The following is a 15346-nucleotide window of genomic DNA, read 5'->3' as shown; positions in this document are numbered from 1 at the left end:
AAAGTATTCAAATTGGAAACCCATATAGAAATTTATGCAATGACTAATAAATTAGAGGGTATGTGTATTTTCTTAGTCACAGTTCACAAGATTAAGCTGGTAAATTATGCTTTTAAGACAAGAGAATTTTTTTTTTAATTTTTAGCTTCCCATTCTTACAGAAAGGTAATACTAGGCAATTCATAATTATATAGACATCTTTTTCTGAAATGTTATTTGTTCATTTATCATTTTTAACCCAGTTTACTTCTAGCAGGTCATAAATTACATTCCAATATATGGATATGATAAAAACTTTTGAATGAAGTATTAAAAGAATCAACTTCATGGCCGAGCACAGTGGCTCATGCCTGTAATCCCAGCACTTTGGGAGGCTGAGGTGGGTGGATCACCCAAGGTCAGGAGATCGAGACCATCCTGGCCAACATGGTGAAACTCTGTCTCCACTAAAAATACAAAAATTAGCTGGGCGTGGTGGTGCGTGACTGTAGTTCCAGCTACTGGGGAGACTGAGGCAGGAGAATCGCTTGAACCCAGGAGTCGGAGGTTGCAGTGAGCCGAGATCATGCCAGTGCACCCCAGCCTGGCAACAGAGCAAGACTCTGTCTCAAAAAAAACAAAAAACAAACAACAACAACAAAAAAAACAGAAGAATCTAGTTCAATGATGAAGTGCAGAGAATGACTATAAATGTAATAGGTAACTTAGCCTAATGCAGTTGAGCAGAAAATTTCGTATTAGGTGGAGAAATCACTTTACAAAGATACACAAGAGTTGATTCATATTCATGATCTAACAGAATACCAGTATAATAGAGAGAAAAGTCCTTGTCAGTGCTGAACACTTAGATTTTTTTCAACTCAGATTTTAAGGAACATTTAATAACATTGAATGATGACTGGGGTCTTTAGTAGCTGATTTTTAGAAGATAAGGAGATGTTATTCATATGGCTGTTTATTCAGTAAACCAGAACTTTGTAAGTTTTTTTACATCATAGCACACACAGAAGAAGATATTTTCTTTTGTTTTGTTTTTTGAGATGTAGTCTTGCTCTGTCACCAGGCTGGAGTGCAGTGGCACGATCTCGGCTCACTGCAATCTCCACCTCCCGGGTTCAAGCGATTCTCCTGTCTCTGCCTCCTGAGTAGCAGGGATTACAGGAACAAGCCGCCACACCCAGCTAATTTTTGTATTTTTAGTATAGACGGGGTTTCACCATGTTGGCCATCAGGATGGTCTCAATCTCCTGACCCCGTGATCCGTCTGCCTCTGCCTCCTAAAGTGCTGGGGTTACAGGTGTGAGCCACTGCATCTGGCCGAAGAAGATATTTTCATTTAAAAAGGTGGCCAACCCTGAGAGCTGAGGGGATCAACATAATATTTTGTGACCATAGCATACCAGATGGGAGGCCTTCATATAAACTGTCCATAATATCCAAGAGCGTAATGGTTGAAGATTTCTCTATAAGGATAAGATAACAGAGTACAGGTATGCAGCTTCCTAAAAACCAACTCAGTACTGGAAACTCGAGGATCAATAAACAGTATGTCCTTTAAATGATCGCTTTGCTCTCTTATGTCATCAAACTTTGGTAGTAGAAACTTCTGGTGGAGTATAAGAAATAGAAGAATCCAATATTGTTGATTGAGAGGGGATCCTTATATTTTACCTCAACAGTTTGTAATTAGCACAGGCCTTTTTTTTTTTTTTTTTTTTTTAATGGCAACACGAGTCAGGATTTTATTTTTTCTCAAATGAAAGATCACTGCCCATCTGTACAGAGATGGGTTTTTGGAAAACTTAAAGTGAGTTCGCAAATGCTTTCAGATACCTTCTTTGAATCAGCCCAGATCTTTTTAAAACTGTTTAAGTATTTTGTTGAAGCTATAGAGTTCTGCACTACCAAACATGGGTGAGTTGAAGGATGATGAAGTACTGAAGTTGCCAATCCATTGGTCATCTGTCTGTACCATAAAAGTAACTTTACTAAAACCCCTGTACAGCCATTTACTCTGAGTAAGATGGTAACACAGCAATCCTAGCTGGGTAATAAAATGTTGCCCTGGCTGGCTGAGTCAGTTAACATACTGGAGGATATTAACCATCTAGTTATTGAAAAAGATATGAGAAAAGCTGTGATTTGGCATTGCTGTATGAAGATTTGGCTTTTTTTTTTTTTTTTTTTTTTTGAGACAGGGTGCCACTCTGTCACCCAGGCTAGAGTGCAGTGGTGCGATCTCCATTTCAGCTTACTGCAACCTCCACCTTCCATGCCCAAGTGATCCTCCCACCTCAGCCTCCTGAGTAACTGGGACTACAGGTGTGCACCACCATGCCCAGCTAATTTTTATATTTTTTGTAGAAACGGGGTTTCTACAAAACTAGGAGTTGCCCAGCCTGGTCTTGAATTTCTGAGCTCAATCTATCTGCCCACCTCAGCCCCCCAAACTGCTGGGATTGTGTGACAGGTGTAAGCCACCACACCTGGCCTAGGCTATTATTTTTTATAGCTCCAGTCCCATGTTTAGTTGTTTATTGCATGTGCATGTATAAAATAATGCTAATTCAGCCTGGCCAACATGGTGAAACACCATCTCTACCAAAAAGTACAAAAATTTGCCAGGCATGGCAGCACACGCCTGTAGTCCTGCTACTCAGGAGGCTGAGGTGGGAGAATCGTTTTAACCCGGGAGGCAGAGGTTGCAGTGAGCCGAGATTGTGCCACTGCACTCCAGCCTGGGCAACAGGGTGAGATCCTGTACCACCCACCGCCCACCCCGCCCCCGCCAAAAAAAATAGAGCTAAGTGTCCTGTTTGCTGAGGAAGGATGGCCTTCATGTAAGTACTCTTAAAGTTGTGTCACAGCATAGAGGTAAAAGGTCTGAGGATAAGTTTCACTTAAGACATCTATTTTAAACCATTTAAGATGGGAATTTTCTGCCAACCCTTTCCAGTTCTAATATGAGAAAAAGAATCTCTAAAGGAACTTTAAAGTTTGAGTGACATCTTCTAGTACCTGTTTATAGAATCAAGAATCGATTGATCAATGTATAATTTTAATAGTTCTACTTTTATTTATATCTGGCTTCTCATGGAGTAACAGGTTTCAAATTTTTGACCATGACCCACAGTAAAAGATACTTTCTATTGTAATTTGGCATTTACTTGCATGCAAACATGTGAACACACTCAAATCTACATACATATACATAGACACCCATACATATGGTTCATGAAACAGTAATTACCCTTCATGTGATAACCTCTAACATTTCTATTTCATTTGATTGTTTTAACTCACTAAATTAGTGTAATGACACACTCATGGCCTGCATCCAGCAATTTCTCAACTTTCTCACAGGGCCCTTAACTCTTGAACTTTAGTTGCTCTAGTGACAGGGAGCCAGGTTTTTTCCTTTCCACAAACTGAAGATTTATGCCCTTTTCTCTTGTGATTCTGGTATCTCTGAGCTTCCTCCTGCAGATGACCCCTTAGCTCCCAAGGCCTCAGGCACATAAGAATAATTGTTTCTTGCCTATGGAGTATCCTTCATAACTTGAGTTAATTGAAAACTTCCAACAGATATTTTTATATATACCAATATATTTCTATAGTTATATTGAATCTACAGAAATCTACTGAATTAATCCTAATACTTTCTCAGTTGTTTGATGGAACTGATGCAACTATTTTATAAAAAGTGTAGGATTAGCTGGATCAATAAATCAAATGAAAGTATATTACGGGGTTCAAATCCAGCCCTCGTCTACAAAGAATGTTTTCAGTCCTATCAGTTGAGAAGAAGAGAGATGTGAGCATATGCCACGGCCTCTGCCCCGCACCATTGTTGGGAAAGCCCTGGCCCTGCCAGCTTCTTTGCAGTTGTCATGTGAAGAGAATTGACTTGAGAAAACTCACCCATGTGGTGGGTCCTACCAAATTCCTTCCTAGAGAGGAGTAAATCAGTACAAAGCCATCTTTATTCTAATAACCTAATTATAGGCCCTCTGTTTTGTCTACCTACAAAATCTTGTTGGAGATCTGTCTCTTCTTCAAAATGAGTCCTGAGCAGTTGCAATGAAGAGCTTACTCTTATTAATATGTGCACTTCTTCCATCTGTGCTATGGGCTGTGACAAAGAATAGGCATCATCCAGTGACCACGCACATATTAGACCTTGGCACTTGTTCATGGGTCTCCTCACCAAAGACTCTGAATCAAACCAAAACTGGTTGAACGGTAGTCAGTAGGAGATTGCCTGAATAAAATATGCTAAGTTCATAGGATCAAATATATGCAGATATTAACAGTAATGTTATTAGTTAATATCTGGTAAAATGAAAACTACTCCCTAGTGCATCACTAAATAAAACAGGCGACTAAGCAGTATATAGTATGATCTCTACTTTTTTTATTTTTATTTTTTTTGAGACAGTGTCTTCCTCTTGTCCCCCAGGTTGGAGTACAATGGCGTGATCTTGGCTCGCTACAACCTCCACTTCCTGGATTCAAGCGATTCTCCTGCCTCAGCCTCCCGAGTAGCTGGGATTACAGGCACCCACCACCACGCCCAGCTAATTTCTGTATTTTTAGTAGGGATGGGGTTTCACCATGTTGACCAGGCTGGTCTCGAACTGCTGACCTCAGGTGATCTGCCTGCCTCGGCCTCCCAATGTGCTGGGATTACAGGCGTGAGCCACCGTACCTGGCCGACCTCTACTATTTTTAAAATAATAACATTTACTAGCCTCAGCAACATGGGGAAACTCTGTCTTTACAAAAGATAGAAAAATTAGCCAGGTGTGGTGGTGCACACCTGTGGTCCCAGCTACACGGTAGGCTAAGGTGGGAGGATCTGAGCTCAGGGAGATCAAGGCTGCAGTGAGCTGTGATTGGTCATTACACTCCAGCCTGGGTGACAAAGTTAGACCCTGTCCCAAAATAGAAAATAAAGGAATAAAAGTATTTGAGTGGAGAATAAAAGACAAAAAGGAAAAACATGAAAATATCTTTGAGTAAGGTTGTCACTTTGGGGTTTTTCTTTTAGGGTTTTTATATTTTTTAAAATTTTCTGCCTTATTTTATTTTTGTAGTCAGAAAAGTCAAATACTATTTTTAAATCTCTCTTGCATTGTTTTTCCTACTTAAAAATAACTATGGAGCTAAAAAGTAATAAAAGAAAATGTACTAAAACATTACACAATAAAGAGCAGGTGTGAGTTGACAAGAAAAACTGGCAGCCAAACAGCCAAAAACCAGTAGGTTGCAATAGCCACAGAGGGCCTCAGTTCGAATTAGGGGCAGTGGCTGCAGGGGCGGGTAACAGGCTCAGTTCAGGGGCGCCTTCACAATGGAGGATGACAGTGCCAGCCAGAGAGTTTCCAGTCCAGACCCCACCCAGCGTGTGCACACATGCACACGCCCTCACATAAACACACACAGGCCTTAGTAGGTGCTCCCTTCCCCCATCATGCAGCCATCTGCCACAGGGCACTTCCTTCTTGATGGTGATATTAGTGGACTATTTATGTAAGCCGGCAAGCTTCTTGCATGTATTTACATTTTACTGTTTACATTATAGTTTCTCAGGCAGCTGGAATCTTTTCATACTGAGTAGAGAATGCTGCCTCTGAAAGCTGTTGACATTAGTGATTTGCCCCTGGGTGATTTGTATTTCTACACAAGACACACATGTCAGAGCCGTAGAGACCCCATCTTTGTCCGCCTCTCTGCAGCATGGCATTATTCCCTAAGTAGTGTTTGTGAGGTTGTTACATCAGCTTCTCCTGGCCAGAGGCCACAAAGCTGTGACCCTTGACATTGTCAGTATAGATCTTCGTGAGGCGAAGGGCAGAAAAGGGACCAAATGCTTTTCACCAGCTCAGGGGCACAGACCCTGCCTTCAGGCAGGCCTCACCACCTTTGCTCCTGAAGGGACAGCTTGTCCCTCATGATGTCCACAGTCTGCTCTGCTGGAAACTCATTTCCATCTAGGCTTAATGAAAGGGCAATGAAAGCTCTCAGGAGATAGGGGCTGTTTTCTGATGGATCTTTTAGTATGAGGAGCAGTGGAAGAAGAAAACTGTCAATAATTAGAATGTAGTGTTCCTGTCCATTGTTTTTAATTGTAGGAGTGATGAGGGTTTTCTGGGTCTACAGATTGTATTGATGGTCCTCTGTTGATTGAAATTCCAAACCTCTGTGCCTGAATGTTTATAGAACTGAAAGAAGGCCATCTCTGCAGCTCACGTTTTTAGCACCTTTAACACTAGACCCTCCAGATGCATTCTGTCTTTTCTTTCTGCTTGTGAATCTGGGGCCCTAACCCATTCCTTGAAATAACTGTCTCTCTGAGGTTTCTGGATTCTTAATTCTAAGTTTCAGATTTCGGGGTACAGCCAGAAGGCAACCACCATCTTGTACTTAGTTGTTTTATTGCTCTTTGCTACAACTTTGGCAGTGCTAGAAGCACCCAGGTAAACATGAAGAGTTGACTATTTAGTTTATCATCATTTTTATTATTTCTGACAACTATTATTTGGTTATTTATTTTATACCAAGCCTGTGCTGAGTGTTTTACTGATACTTTCTCATTTGGCCCTCACAGCACTTAAAAGTTAGGTATGATCCCCATGAGGCAACTGAAACCCACAGCAGCAAAGTGGGAGAATCTGGGAGCCACATTTTAGACCCAGGTTGCCTGATTCCAAAGCCTGTGCTTGTAACCACCATACCCCACATTTTATTCCAGAAGTTTCTGTTTGTTTTCAATCTGAATGGTCCTGGAACAGGATTTGAATGCTTATGTGTATCATCCAGGAAAATCAGAAAATTTTAAAGAGAATCTAAACTCCCCACTTTAGTGGCCACCTCCTGCTGCTGAAATGCCTCATCTCACTGTCTTCTGCTGCATTCATGCTCCCAGACAGTACACATGGAACACTTAGCCAAATGTACGCTTTTATTCTTGGAGAATGTCTGCCCAAATCCCTGCCTCCTTTCCTACCTGATATGCTGGTATAGACAATCTAAACTGTTAGGGACCTTTCTAACCTCTCTACTTGGAACCCAAATCAGCCTCCTGCTTCATTCTCTCTTGGGACCCACATGGCCCCTCGTGTCACAAACTAGGCCTCCCTAAAGAATCTCCATAGAAATGCTCACCTTCTGCAGGCCTCCAACACTTTCTCTTCTCTCTCAAAGGCCCTCATTGTGTCTGGTGTAGGGAGCATGGCCACCTGTGCCCTGCCCCTCGAAGGGAATCATGTTCCTTCTCCCACTTTCATTTCTGTGCTGGTTCCAGACCTCAGTACACATACTTAGTAGTCTTGCTGCCTTCCCAGGTCTTTCTGCAAGAGGAGGTCAAGATAGGGTGGTGGCAAGTGGCACGGAAGAGAATGATACCTATATCTGTCTCAGGATACCACTGATGTTGGATGTGGACACAGAAGCAACAGGATTTTTATCTTACTTTACTTCATGATTGGCCTTAACAAGCTGTCAGAAGACTGTCAGCTGCACAGCTATGAGTCGTTTAAATGTGAATCTTGCTGAGTAGAAATGCATTTTTTTTGAGACCTAATAGTTGACCAATTAACACTACCTTCTGCCTGTAAAGTTTACCTTGAAAGTGCTGCTATATTTAGAATATTATCCTCTAAGAATGATATTGTGGCATTTGGTGTATCTGCATTTTATAACACCTTATTTCTTTTTGTTTCATAAAGCACTTTAGATGGTTATTTATTTTTTAACTTGCTAGTGTTTAAAATTCTACCTGGAGTCAGGGAGAAGGGAGTGCTCAAGGTGTGTTCTTTCGGCCTCTTAAAACAACCACCCAAGACAAAATGTCTGTGTTTGATGTTTACAGGTAATTATGACACTGATGCACAATACAGAATCAAATCTAGTTTTGCTTTTCATGGACTTTTTGACAGTCCTGTTAAAAGGGACAGTTGAGGCTGGGCGTGGTGGCTCACGCCTGTAATCCCAGCACTTTGGGAGGCCAAGGCAGGCAGATCACGAGGTCAGGAGTTTGAGACCAGCCTGGCCAGCATAGTGAAATCCTGTCTCTACTAAAAATACAAAAATTAGCTGGGCATAGTGGTGCGCGCCCCTGTAATCCCAGCTACTCAGGAGGCTGAGGCAGAAGAATCACTTGAACCCAGGAGGCAGAGGTTGCAGTGAGCTGAGATCCTGCCATTGCACTCCAGCCTGGGGGACAGAGTGAGACCCTATCTAAAAAAAAAAAAAAAAAAGTAGGGGGAGGGACAGGTGATTACCCAGAAGACTCCATTTTAAAATGAGCTGGTTCTTACCAGGCCTGGCTGCTAGACATGCTGTTATGCGCACGTACTCTTCAGATTGTTTCCCTCTCCTTGTCTGTCTCCCTCCTTGTCCTTCCCCTTCTGTCCTTCTTTCCTTCCTTGTATCATTTACAGTTTGCATCAAAAATATATTAGAGGAAAAAAACATAAATATTCAAACCACAAAACTAACTTAAATTGCTATAGATAAGTTTCAAACTTGGCTTTAAACTTCATGAAGCCAAAGATAAGAGAGAAACAGAATCAGCTGTCTGATTCTCATTATCGGAAGGCAGAAAATATATCAATTCCTATGAGAAAGTTAAGCATTTCTTTTTTTTCTTTCTTTTTTTCTTTTTAGATGGAGTCTCACTCTGTCACCCAGGCTGGAGTGCAGTGGCACGATCTCGGCTCACTGCAAGCTCCACCTCCCAGGTTCATGGTTCATGCCATTCTTCTGCCTGAGCCTCCCGAGTAGCTGGGACTACAGGCACCCACCACCACACCCAGCTCATTGTTTGTATTTTTAGTAAAGACAGGGTTTCACTGTATTGGCCAGGATGGTCTCAATCTCCTGACCTCAGGATCTGCCTGTCTCGGCCTCCCAAAGTGCTGGGATTACAGGTGTGAGCCAACACACCTGGCCAAGAAAGTTAAGCATTTCTTAGCACTTAATTCTAAAGTACTTATAAGGACTTTTATAGAGAGAGCTTCATATAGGAAGTACTGAGAGATGGGAGGACCAAAATTCTTGATCACCTTCCTGTTGTAGAGGTAGTATAGGATTCCATATGGCTGCTCTTCGTTAACAATCAAGGACTGTCATATAAGACTGAACCCTACCCCCACCCCCGGGTCTTCTCACATCGTAAACTGGGGTTCAAGATGAATCCTGCTCTATCACTTGGCATGAGCAAAGAATGGGCTCTAATGGAGAAAGGGAAAACTCACAGGACCAATGTACTGCTGAATACGACAACCAGGGATGGCAGGACAGAAGTGAAGGCATGAGGCCAGGCGCAGTGGCTCATGCCTGTAATCCCAGCACTTTGGGGGGCCAAGGTGGGAGGATCACTTGAGATCAGGAATTTGAGACCAGTCTGACCAACATAGTGAAACCCTGTCTCTACAAAAACTACAAAAATTAGCTGGGCATGATGGCAGGTGCCTGTCATCAGCTACTTGGGAAGCTGAGGCAGGAGAATCACTTGAACCTGGGAGGCAGAGGTTGCAGTGAGCCAAGATTGCACCACTGCATTCCAGCCTGGGTGACAAAGCTAGACTCTGTCTCAAAAAAAAAAAAAGAAGTGAAGGCATGAGTCCCACTATCCTTCGCATCCCTCAAAGTCCCTTTTCAGGGCCTGGGCATACCAGACCTATAATATGAACTTGTGACCCAGGGGAGGGACTTCTTATTCCACTTTTTCCCTGCAGTAGCTTAAACAGGAGAGCAGCCTCGTCACAGTGAGCAGGTTAGAGTCATGGGCTGGATTTGGAGTTCAGGGAGCTGTGTGGGAATGTCAGCTGCTCAGCATCCAGGGACCATAGGGCTGCAAGATATTTCAGCTTTTTCTGTTGGGGACAAATAGTGACCAGTCTATGGAGAACAGAGCTGAGGCATAGCCTTGTCACCATTTCAACCCAGAGTCAGCTTCCAGAGGCCTTTAAGACACCACCACCCATTACCCCAAAGGAGCTTAAGGTCACACCTGGTGAAAATAATTCCGAAAGAGACTGTGATTATATGCTTCAAGTAGGTAAGTGGCTAGAGGTCCATTTTGACCCAAAGATAGAATTTGGAGTACCCAGAGAGGTGATAATTATGTGACCTTCAAATTATGATCCTGTGCACATTCGTTTTCTCAGGTTTTTCTATACAAGTTGTTAACAGTTCAAAATTGTACTTTCTCTAGGGGTCTTTGTTTCTGGCTGTGAATCAGTATAGCTGTTCTAGAAACAGGATGAGTACTTGCTATAGTTGGTATTCTAAAAGACGCTGCATTGCAGAATTAAGAGCCAAGCTGTCTGGGTTTGAATCCTTGCTTTGCCACTTCTAGCTTTTACTGGATTTCTTTATGCCTGTGTTTACCCATCTGTAAAATGGGGATATAATAGTACCTAACTCATAGGATTTTTGGAAGAATAAATGAATTAACTTTATTGTATACACTTATGAGGTACAAAGTGATATTATATGTGTACAGTGTGGGATGATTAATTCAAACTAAAACATCACCTCAAACACTTAGCATTTTTAGTGGTAAGAACATTTGAAATTTATTCTGTTAGCAATTTTGAAATGTATTATGTATTCCTACTAACTAGAGTCATCATGTTGTGCAATAGATTTCAAAAACCATCTTCCTCCTGTCTAACTGTAACTTTGTACCCTTTGACTAAAACCTCCCCATTTCCTCCCCGCTTAGCCTCTGGTAACTACCATTTTGCTCTCTGCCTCTATGAGTTCTGTTGTTTAAGATCCCACAAATAAGTGAGACCATGTGGTATTTGTCTTTCTGTGTCTGGTTTGTTTAACTTAACATAATGTCCTCCAGGCTCGTCCATGTTGTCAAATGACAGGATTTCCTTCTTTTTGAAGGCTGAATAGTATTCTGTTTTGTATATATGCCATATTTTCTTTATCCACTCATCCATTGACAGACATGTAGATTGATCCATAACTTTGCTATCGTAAATAATGCTGCAGTGAGCATGGAAGTGTGCTATCTGTTCAACATGCCAATTTCAAGTCTTTAGAATATGTACTCAAGTGGGATTGCTGAGTCACATTGTAATTCTATTTTTAGTTTTTTGAGGAACTGCCATACAGTTTTCCAAAACGGTTGTATTAATTTACATTCCCACCAACAGTGTACAAGGGTTCCCTTTCCCTCACACTCTCTTCACAGTCTTTCATTTTTTTAAATAATAGCCATTCTGACAGGCATGAGGCGACATCTCATTGTGGTTTTAACTTGTGTTTTCCTTATGATTAGTGATGTTGAGCATTTTTTCATATATCTATTGGTCATTTATGTGACTTTTTTGAGAAACATCTATTCAGGTTTTTTGCACATTTTTAAATTGGGTGGTTTTCTTGCCACTTTTGTGTTCCTTATAGATTTTGAATGTTAACTTTCAGATATATGGCTTTCTTCTAATCTCTTAGTTGTCTTTTTACTCTTATTATTTCTTTTGCTCTGCAGAAGCTTTTTACTTTAATCCCATTTGTCTATTTTTAATTTTATTGTCTCAGTTTTTGGGGTCAAATCCAAAAAGTTACCTTCCAGACCAGTGTCATGGAGGTTTCCCCTGTGTTTTCTTTCTTCTAGTTTTTTAGTTTCAAGTCCTTTCAAGACCACACCTTGACTTTTATCTGTTTTGATTTTTTATATGGTATGACATAAGACTCCAAATTAATCTTCTTTAGGTGGATATCCAGTTGTCTCAACACCCTTTATTGGAGAGGCTGTCCTTTTTCCCATTGTGTTTTCTTGGCACCTTTGTTGAAAATCGATTAATTTTTTATGTGGTATGACATAAGGGTCCAAATTATTCTTCTTTAGGTAGACATCTAGTTGTCCCAACACCCTTTATCGGAGAGGCTGTCCTTTTCCCATTGTCTTTTCTTGGCACCTTTGTTGAAAATCAATTGACTGTAAATGTGTGAGTTCATTTATGGGCTCTATGTTCTGTTCTATTCCTTAGTGTTTCTATTTATATGCCAGTACCATGCTGTTCTAATTACTATACAGCTCTGTAATATAGTTTAATATTAGGTAGTGATACCTCCAGCTTTGTTATTTTTACTTATGATTGTCTTTGCTAATTAGGGATTTTTATGGTTCTATATGAATTTTTGGATTTTTTTTCTATTTCTGGGAAAAATGACGTTGGAATTTTCATAGGGATTGCATTGAATCTGCAAATTGGTTTGGATAGTATGGACATTTAACAATATTAATTCTTTCAGTCCATGAACACAGAATAGCTTTCCATTTATTTATGTCTTTGTCAATTTATTTCATCAATGTTTTACAGTTTTTAAAACATTGTAAAGCATTACAGTACAAATCTTTCACTTCCTTGGTTAAATTTATTTCTAAGTACATTTATTCCTAAGTATTTTATTTTCTTGTAGCTATTATATGTGGGTATTTTCTTGATTTCTTTTTCAGATCATTCATTGTTATTGATTAGATTTGTCTTAATTTTGTATCCTGGGACCTTATTCTTTTATTAGTTCTTTTGGTGGTATCTTTCTGGTTTTGGATATATAAGATAATGTCATATGCAAACAGGTAATTCTTCATGTCTTTCTTTTCTATTTGAATGCCTTTTATTTCTTTCTCTTGCCTAATTGCTCTGACAAAGGCCTCCAGTGGGATAATGAATAAAAGTGCTTGCTGACAGTGGACATCTTTGTCTCGTGCCTGATCTTAGAGGAAAAGCTTTCAACTTTTCACCATTAAGTATAATGTTAGCTGTAGGCTTATTGTATGTGACCGTTAATTTGTTGAGAGTTTTTACTATAAAAGGGTGTTGAATTTTGTCAAATGCTTTTTCTGCATCTAATAAAATGATCATATGGTTTTTGTGTTTTGTTCTGCTGATATGATGCATCACATTTATTGATGTATCAATGTTGACCCATCCTTGCATTTCTCCCAGGGAGAAATCTCATTTGATCATTGTGAATAATCCTTTTAATGTCCCATAGAATTGGGTTTGTTAGTAGTTTGTTGAGGATTTTGTATCTTCATATCTATGTTCATCAAGGATATTGTCCTGTAACTTTCTTCTTTTATGTCATTTTGTGGCTTTAGTATCAGGGCCTCCTAACAAACACTAGCTTGGAAGTATTCCTTCCCTTTTGATTTCTTTGGAAGAGTTTGAGAAGGATTGGTATTAGCTCTTCTTTAAACCTTTTATAGAATTCATCTGTGGAGCCATCAGGTCCTGGGCTTTTTTTTGATTAGAGACTTTTTATTATGGATCAAATCTCTTTACTCATTATTGGTCTGCTCAGATTTTCTGTTTCTTCTATTTCTATTTTCTATTTCTTCTTGATTCAGTGTTAGTAGATTATATGTGTCTTGGAATTTTATCCATTTTTTTCTAGGTTACTGTATTTGTGGCCATACAATTTTTCATAGTAATCGCTCATTATCCTTTGTATTTCAGTGGTACCAGTTGTAATATCTTCTCTTTCATTTCCAATTTTAAGTCTTCTCTTTTTCTTTTTTAGTCTAGTTAAGGGTTTGTCAATTTTGTTTAACTTTTCAAAAAACTCTTTATTGATTTTTTTTTCCCCTCTGGTTTTCTAGTCTATATTTATTTCTGCTCTGATCTTTGAATTGTTTTTCTTCTGCTAACTTTGGTCTTAAATTTGTTCCTCTCGTAGTTTCTTGAGGTGTACTATTAGGTTGTTTATTTGAGATGTTTATTTTTATTTAAGTATTTGTTGCTATAGATTTCCTTCTTAGAACTGCTTTTGCTATATCCCATACATTTCGGTATATTACATTTCCATTTTCATTTGTTCCAAGATGTTTTTTGATTTATCTTTGGTTTTCTCTTTTGACCCATTGGTTGTTGAGGGGCATGTTGTTTAATTTCCACGTATTTGTGGCATTTCCAAGGTTTCTCCTATTATTGATGTCTAGTTTCATACCATTATGATTAGAAAAGATACTTGATATGATTTCATTTCTTCTAAATTTGTTCAGCCTTGGGTTTGCGACCTAACATATGACATATCCTGAAGCAAGATATGTGTGCACTTGAGAAGACGTGTATTCCCTTGCTATTGGATAGAATATGCTGTATATGTCTGTTGGGTCCATTTGGTCTAAAATGTAGTTCAAGTTTAGTGTTTCCTTATTAACTGTCTATCTGGATGATCTGCCATTGTTGAAGGTGAGATATTGAAGCCCCTACTATTACTGCACTGTAAGTTATTTCTCTCTTTAAATTCTTTAATATTTGCTTTACTTATTTAGGTGTTCTGATGTTGGGTACAGATATATTTACAGTTGTTATATCCTCTTGATGAATTGACACCTTTATCATGATGACTTTCTTTGCCTTTTTTTATTATTTTGAGCTTAAGTCTATTTTGTCTGATAGGTATAGCTAGCCCTGCCTCTCTCAGTTTCCATTTGCATGGAATGTCTTTCTTCACACTTTCATTTTTATTCTTTGTGTCCTTAGAAGTGAGTTGAGTCTCAGGCCGGGCACAGTGGCTCATGCCTGTAATCCCAGCACTTTGGGAGGCTGAGGCAGGTGGATCACGAGGTCAGGAGATCGAGACCATCCTGGCTAACATGGTGAAACCCCGTCTGTACTAAAAATACAAAAAATAAGCTGGGCATGGTGGCAGGCGCCTGTAGTCCCAACTACTGGGGCAGGAGAATGGCGTAAACCCAGGAGGCAGAGCTTGCAGTGAGCCGAGATCGCGTCACTGCACTCCAGCCTGGGTGACAGAGCAAGACTCCGTCTCAAAAAAAAAAAAAAAAAAAAAAAAAAATGGAGTTGAATCTCTTGTAGGCAGCACATAGCTGGGTCTTATTTTTAATATATTCAGCCATTTTGTCTTTTACTAGAGATTTTATTGCTCTTAAAATAGAAATAATTATCGATAGGTAAGGACTCAATAATACTAGTTTGTAGTTTGTTCTCTGATTGTTGTGTGGATGCTTTGTTTCCTTGTTCCTCTCTTGCTGTCCTCCTTTGTGGTCTGATTGTTTTCTGTAGTGGTATGCTTTGAATTCTTTCTATGTATGTTTTGTGCCTCTACTCTAGATTGTTGTTTTGTACTTACCATGAGGCTTCCAAAAATCATATACTAGTAACAGGATATTTCAAGCTGATAACACCGAATTTTGATAACATACAGTAACTCTGCAGTTTTGTTCCCCTTCCCTACACATTTTAATATTTTGTTTTCAAAATATACATCATTTTGCAATTTGTATCCCTAATTTGGGCTATATTTTTTTTTTTTTTTTTTTTTTTTTTTTTTTTTTTTTTTTTTT

General features: G+C 39.6%; 1 protein-coding gene across 4 annotated transcripts in view; it reads left to right on the top strand.

Moving 5' to 3' along the window:
• Nucleotides 1–15346, top strand: part of COG5 (component of oligomeric golgi complex 5) — a 371971-nt gene that overhangs the window by 344370 nt on the left and 12255 nt on the right. The window lies entirely within an intron of this gene.

The sequence above is a fragment of the Piliocolobus tephrosceles genome, chromosome 8, assembly GCF_002776525.5.
Source record: "Piliocolobus tephrosceles isolate RC106 chromosome 8, ASM277652v3, whole genome shotgun sequence".
Lineage (NCBI taxonomy): Eukaryota > Metazoa > Chordata > Mammalia > Primates > Cercopithecidae > Piliocolobus > Piliocolobus tephrosceles.
Note: the sequence above shows the minus strand (reverse complement) of the source record. Positions and strands in the feature narration are given on the sequence as shown.